Below are 7,551 nucleotides of genomic sequence, written 5' to 3' on the forward strand. Positions count from 1 at the left end.
AAAAAAAAAAAAAAAAAAAAAAAAAAAAAAAGCTCAAGGAAGATATAATCTCTTATACTGGATGTTTTCATGTCTGCATATGATACCTGGAACTGCAGTCACCGTCTTGTGACTATGAGTACAGTAAGCTAGAGGATGAGTCTGAGGATAAGATGGCAGAGTGAAAACACAGAAAGAACCTGAATTCTTGATGATATCATTTTACCTTTGAATTAATCAACCTTGGAGCTGCCTCAGCGTTTATTTTTTTCTGAGAAAAAATAAATTGCCCCCTTATTTATGCAGTTGAGTTTGGGTTTTCTGGCTTCTAGCATGGAAAGCATCCCTGTACCCTGTGTTCAAGCCCATTGACTAAAATCAAACCCCTTTGAATACAATATTTACACTATGTCAATGGGAGCTGCTATCGCAACGACTGCCATTTTCATCTTCGGGTTTAAGGATGCTTGATCTCATTCACCACTCTCGAATTGCTCTGTGTTTATGTTGCCTTCTTGGCAATTAATACCAGCTGTTTCTGGACAGAAACATGACTGTTGGACCCCCAGGTTTTGTTTTGTTTTTCCTTTTTTACCATATGGTCTCAGGAAGGAGAAGGGTGCTGTCAAGGTGATAGGTTAGTTGCTCACAGCCAAATTTATGAGAAAAGGAATCACCAAGGCAATCAAGTTTCCATAATCTGATGGAGGCCACTAACAGCATCTATTTGTTCTGTCTCCTTTATGTAGACCTAAATTCAGTTCAAAGATAGCCGAAAGACGTGTCATAGACAAAGACACCATAGTGAATATTTAAAAGACTGATTTGTTTCAAAAGAGCCTCTGTTACCCTACCCTTTCTTGCTGTCCAGCCCCGGGGGTTTCCGGCTCAGCAATGCAGCCTTGTTGGGTTGTGTTCTGGGTGGTTTGTAATCTCCATCTCACACAATCAAGGGGGTGGGTGTGGCTGGATGGCAGGAGGCAGCCATCTCCACCTCCTGACATCTGGGTCTCGACCCCTCTTTGCGGCAGGAGTGCTGTTTCTCGATGATTAATCATAAGTATTCCATGTTTTAAAGTTTAATTTAACCTTGCAAATATAAAATATGATCAACCTACATTATTTACAAGCCCACTGTCCTTCGAAATATTGCAGAGGATGAAAAAAAAAACCCTATGGATTATTCACATATCTTTCGGCTCATCTCCCAAAGACCAAAATTTGGAAGAGGTTTAATGTGTGCTTCTGTTATTCTTCATTCCTCTGTCTCCATTTAGGCTTATTGATATTAATCCAATTTAAACCTCAGCAAGGGCTGTGTGATTTTAAGCAAGTATTTAACCTCTTTAAGCCTCAGTTTCCTAGCAAAATTAGACTAATAATTTCATTGCCAAGAGCAAGTGATATAATTTAGGTGAAGTGCTTTGCCTAATGCTTGGCAAAAAGCAAATGATCAATAAATAAAATATTAAGTATTGTTGTATTGTGTCATTACTGCTAACAATTCTGTAAAGAACTTTAGTTTGGCCTAGGAGGCATAAATTTAGTTTTGTTATGGTTTTTCTTTTCCTTCCTTAACTAAAAGTGGAGAATAGATTCAGCCTAATATTGAAGGATTAAGTAATTTTAATCTAATGTTAAATCTTTAAGCATTAGATTTTACAGGCAGAACTTTTGCATTATAATGTGTTGATTAAAGTTTATTTCAAAACACTTATTATATTCAGAAAAGTAAACTTTTTCTTTGACAATTATAATGCTTCTTTCTCTTTTGCAAAGGAAGAAGGCAACAAGAAGTCCCCAGTAAATTTCACTCTGATTTTATGACACTCGGCACAACCAAGAGATAAGATTAAATCCACAAGAGGGAGACAGGTTCATGCTCAATTTCCTCAGGGAAAGTTTAAAAAAAAAAAAAAAAAAAAGAGTAAAACTATAATTCTGTTCAAGGACTTCTTGAAATTTCCAAAGGCATTTTAGGTTTAGTCATTTTTTTAAGGGTGTAGTTTTCTATTCCATGAAGTAAAATAATATCTTAAGACAAGTCAGCAAACCTTTGAATGTGCGTACACACCTACACACTCAAATTTCTGTTGGGTGATTCAGTTTACAAAAGAAAAGAGAAAAAAGGAAAGAAAGAAGCAAGAGGGGGGAGGGGGTTAAGGAGAAGGTACGAGTCCTTTAACAAACCCAGTCTGCAGGGTTGAGGAGCTGCAGTCCCAGGGCAGGCTTGGCAGCCTGGCCCATTTCTGGCCCCATCTGTCAGTGAGCTATGCAAGCTCCTTCATTTAACTGGCTTGGCACTCAGGAGATGCTAGACCCGTGTGTCCTCCCTTCCTGCACCTCATTTCCCTGGTCTAGTCCGCAGGGTCGCCCTTGTCTCCAGAACTGAAGTCCCCGCTGCCCGTCACCATCTGTTTCTACTCCCCAAAGGTGGAGACAGCTACCTCCGGGTCTGAGAGAGCTCCTGGTTTTCTTTCTGGTCCTACACTTGAGACCCTCTGCACTTTTCCCTTTACAGCTTACTTCTCAATTGGCCCTTGGAGAAAACGGTCCCGTCTAGAGATGTAACAGAGCAGGACCATATGGGGCCTTCCCCATATCCTCTGCTGTATCTCCTGTCTGAAGCAGATAATAGCCTCATGCATATTTCCTGAGTTTTTCATGATGCTAAAAAAACCCCTCCAAATGGAAGAATTAACTATCTGATGATTATGAGCACATAGCCTCCAGACCTACTGGTGCCTGAGGCCTGATAATGTTAACCACCCTGTTATCTCAACATCCGCCAGAGACGCGCGCGCGCGCGCGCGCGCGCGCGCGCACACACACAAGCTGATCCACACAAGCTGATCCACACAAGCTGATCCACACAAGCTGATCCACACAAGCTGATCGCCTATCCTGGGACTCTCCTCCCTCGCCTTTTTGTCTTTTGTAACATCTTTATTGGGGTAGAATTGCTCTACAGTGGTGTGTTAGTTGCTGCTGTATAACACAGTGAATCAGCTATGCATATACACATGTCCGCATACCTCCTCCCTCTTGCGTCTCCCTCCCCCCCACCCTCCCTCTCCCAGCCCTCCAGGCGGTCACAGAGCACCGAGCTGATCTCCCTGCGCTATGCGGCTGCTTCCCACTAGCTAGCTACCTTACGTCTGGTAGTGTACGTATGTCCACGCCACTCTCTCACTTTGTCACAGCTCACCCTCCCCCCTCTCCATATCCTCAAGTCCATTCTCTAGTAGGTCTGTGTCTTTATTCCCGTCTTACCCCTAGGTTCTTCATGACCTTTTTTTTTTTTCCTTAGATTCCATACATATGTGTTAGCACACGGTATTTGTTTTTCTCTTTCTGACTTACTTCACTCTGTATGACAGACTCTAGGTCCACCCACCTCACTACAAATATCTCAATTTCGTTACTTTTTATGGCTGAGTAATATTCCATTGTGTATATGTGCCACATCTTCTTTATCCATTCATCTGATGATGGACACTTAGCTTTTAAAATGCTTTGCTGAGGGAGTTCCCTTGCTATCTAGTGATTAGGATTTGGTGCTTTCAGTGCCATGTCCCGGGTTCAATCTCTGGTCGGGGATCCTGCAAGCCGCATGGTGCGGCTCCCCCCACCCCAGAAAAAATGCTTTGCTGAAACCCTTCAAGGAGTTTGGGGCTTTGGGGGGCACAAGCCACCCTTTCTCATTGCTGGGCTCTTTCTCTGCTCTAAACTCTGACATTTTGATTTATTTGGCCTCACTGTGCATCAGGCACATGAACTTGCATTCAGTAACTGAACTGAAACCTGGTTCCCAAGCAGAGCTTTTAACAAAGGCCACAGCCATCTCCCAACACGGCCTGCACTCCTCTGGCTGGACATGGGGCACCCCCATCCCACCAAGCCCCCTCGCATGCAGTTCCCTTGTCTCTCACTGTTTCCTGCTCTCCAGGGCTCTCCCCAGTACCCACACTGCTGGCCCCGCCCCTTCCCCTTGGGCAAGAGCTCAGCACCTGGGCACCTGGGGGGCTGGGAAGAGGAATCAAGGCTACTGCTGCTCTGCCATGTGTCATGTGTTTTCTACCAGACACCGGGCAGCCTGGGTCTCCCTGCTGGAAGGGGGAGAGGAGCCTGGAGATCAGGAACTGGAGGAAGAGAGGCCTGAATGCAGGGGGATCCCCCAGGAGATGAGCAGTAATCCCAGTTCAGGCTCCACCTCGCTCAGCTTGGTCTGCTTCCCCAGCAGCTAGAATTCGCTCTGTTTCTGCCAGTCAGAGTGGGCTTCCCCTATCCCGGGGATGATTCATTTGGGGGCAGTCCCACAGTTCCCAGAAACCTCCACTCTTTAAGCTGCTGCAGTGTATGTGCCTCTGTTGAAAGGCAGTTCGAGTCTTGGGATGGAGACTTCCTAGCTCCATTACTTCCAGCCTGTGGGGTTTTGGCCTCAGTTTTACCATGTTAAGTGGGGAAGATAACACTTAGTCTGCAGAGTATCATAACGGTGAAGTGAGGTCAGACAATTCAGGGATTTTCAAATCCCTCCCTGAGGAGCCCTAAGTGTCTGGAGGACATATCAAAGAGACCACTCTGGCAATATAGAGGGGGGTCTGGCAATCAGAGCTCACCCTCTTATGCATGCACAGGCACACACACACTTTTACACATACTGCAACCAGAATATCTGGTTGGCCTGATGTACAAGAGTTTGACCCTCTCTGGATTAGAATCCTCTTCCTTCCTGTGTCGCCATATGCCAACGGGCTTTCAGACTGGAGTTTCTAGTCACTAGTATTGTGCAGAGCTTCCCTGCAGCTACACTGGGGTTTGGATCCCCCAGATTCACAGCCACCCGGCCCCCGCCCCTTAACCAGAGCAGCTCCATTTTCATCTGTCCTATGTAACTTAAAGCAATTCTGAGTAACATTGGTGAGGAGAAAACAGTCGAATGCTTTCAAACAGTCTGAGAACCCCCCGGCAGAGTGCATCTGGAAGCACTCAGATGAGCTGTAGGGATGGGGTGTGATGCTCAAGAGGTATGGGGCTGTGCGCAAGAATTGGGTGGGTTCCGGTCTGCATCAACTGCAATCAGCTTGCTGGCACAGGAAGCTCAAAATACTTCTCAGTCCAAATACTTACCACTTGCCGATTGCCAGCGACTGTTTTCTTTTTTGGCTTGTGCCAGCTTTATGGAGAAGGAAGCTGTTTGGCTTGAAGCAGCTCCAGGAGGGGCAGTTGCAGAATCCAGGGTTGCAGAGCACAGCCGCTGCCCACAGCCAGCCCTGCCTCTGACGGGGGAGACAGTCCGCTGGTGCGGATTGTCCGTGCCATGTGCCCTGTGAATGACAGAGGCTCCTTGTCAACTTGAAACACGAGACACACACACACACACACACAACATTTGCATTGTGCCACATTCCCATGAGCCTACCTAGATCAGTGAGTACGGACTTAGTGTAAAAGTGTATCTCTGGGTATTCTTATTGAGTAAAAATTTGTTTTATTTTTGCCTTCTCTATAACTTCCCGGTTATTTTTTAAATTTTATTTTGATTTAAAGGGTTTATGTCACAATAGTCAAAAGGTAGAGGTAACCCAAGTATCTATCGAGGGATGAATGGTTAAATAATATATGGTGTATACACACAATGGAATAGTATTCAGCCTTAAAAAGGAAGGACATTCTGACACATGCTATGATGTGGATGAACCTTGAGGACATTATTTTAAGCCAGTCACAAAAGGACAAATACAATACGATTCTACCTATACGAGGTACCTAGAACAGTCAAATTCATAAAGACAGAAAGTAGAATGGTGGTTGCCAGGAGCTGAGGGGAGGGAGAATGGGGAGTTAGTGTTTAATGGCTAGAGTTTCAGTTTAGGAAGATGAAAAAAGTGCTGGAGATGCATGGTGGTGATGGCTGTACAATGTGAATGTACTTACTACCACTGAACTGTACACTCAAAAATGGTTAGGGCTTCCCTGGTGGCACAGTGGTTGAGAGTCCGCCTGCCGATGCAGGGGACACGGGTTCGTGCCCCGGTCCAGGAGGATCCCACATGCCGCGGAGCGGCTGGGCCCGTGAGCCATGGCCGCTGAGCCTGCGCGTCCAGAGCCTGTGCTCTGCAACGGGAGAGGCCACAACAGTGAGAGGCCTGCGTACCGCAAAAAAAAAAAAAAAATAAAGGTTAAAATGGTAACTTTTATGTTATATATATTTTACCACAATAACATTTTAAAAATGTTTAACTATGAAATATGTCAAACATACAGAAAAGTACATATAATAACAGCCAATTGTGTTAAGCTCCTGGATTTAATAATTTTGCTCTGTTTGCTTCTTTTTTATTTCTAAGCAATAAATCACCACAGATGCAGCTAAATTGCCCCTCTTCACTCCATCTGTTTCATTCCTCTTTCTCCTCCACAGAGGTAACCACCTTTGCATGTATCCTTCTGTGTATACTTTAACATTTTACTACATAAGAACATATAATATTGTTTTGTGTGGTGTTTAAATTAGACAGAGGGATAATGTCTTTTGCAACTTGCTTTTTAACCCATCTTTTTGGGGAGATTTATACACATGGGTCTATGGAGTCCATGCATTTTAAAGTCCTGAATATTATTGTGTTGCTTCAATCCCACACTGATGGACATTTAGCTTGCTTCCGCTTTTTTGCTATCATATCCTGAGTATGTTGCCCGGAGCACACATGTAAGAGTTTCTCTTGTGCACATTCCTAGCAGTTAAACTTTGTTTAAAGTTGTAGGGGATGCGCATTTTCCACTTTATTGGATGTTGTCAAGTTGATCTCCAAAGTGGTTGTACAACTGAATTCCCACCTTCATTGAAAAGAGACATTTTGTTTCCCCCATTGTCCTCACCAAACTTGGGTATCATTACTTTTTTTTCTCTTAATCTAATGGGTGTGAAGTGGTATCTCATTCTGAGTTTAATTTGTATTCCCCCCATCAGTGAGTTGAGCAGGTTTTCACAAGTTTCTGGACATTCTAGCTTCTTCTTTTATAAACTGCTTGCTTCCTATACTGAAAATTCCATAAGGGCAAAGCAGTCTATTATTCATAGCAGAACACTTATCACCTAGCACAAAACAGGTAGTCATAATTATTTGCTGAATGAATGAATTACTAAGCATTCTGATAGATGCTAGCAGAAGTTTGTTTCTGTTTTTTAAATTTTAATGACAGTTGGTGCTGTAATTACTCCTGACCTTGAGGTTCATGGAGGTTAAATGATTTGCCAATTCCAGATAACTAATAAATGGTAGAACCTAGACTTACACCGTGGTCTCATGTCAGTGCTCACGTCCTTAATATTTCAACATCCTGCCTCCCTTCAAAATTCAGCCAGGAAGGGGCTTCCCTGGTGGCGCAGTGGTTGGGAGTCCGCCTGCTGATGCAGGGGACACGGGTTCGTGCCCCAGTCTGGGAAGATCCCACGTGCTGTGGAGCAGCTGGGCCCGTGAGCCATGGCCGCTGAGCCTGCGCGTCCGGAGCCTGTGCTCCGCAATGGGAGAGGCCACAGCAGTGAGAGGCCCGTGTACCGCAAAA

The sequence above is a fragment of the Lipotes vexillifer genome, unplaced genomic scaffold (assembly GCF_000442215.2).
Source record: "Lipotes vexillifer unplaced genomic scaffold, Lipotes_vexillifer_v1.1 scaffold903, whole genome shotgun sequence".
NCBI lineage: Eukaryota > Metazoa > Chordata > Mammalia > Artiodactyla > Lipotidae > Lipotes > Lipotes vexillifer.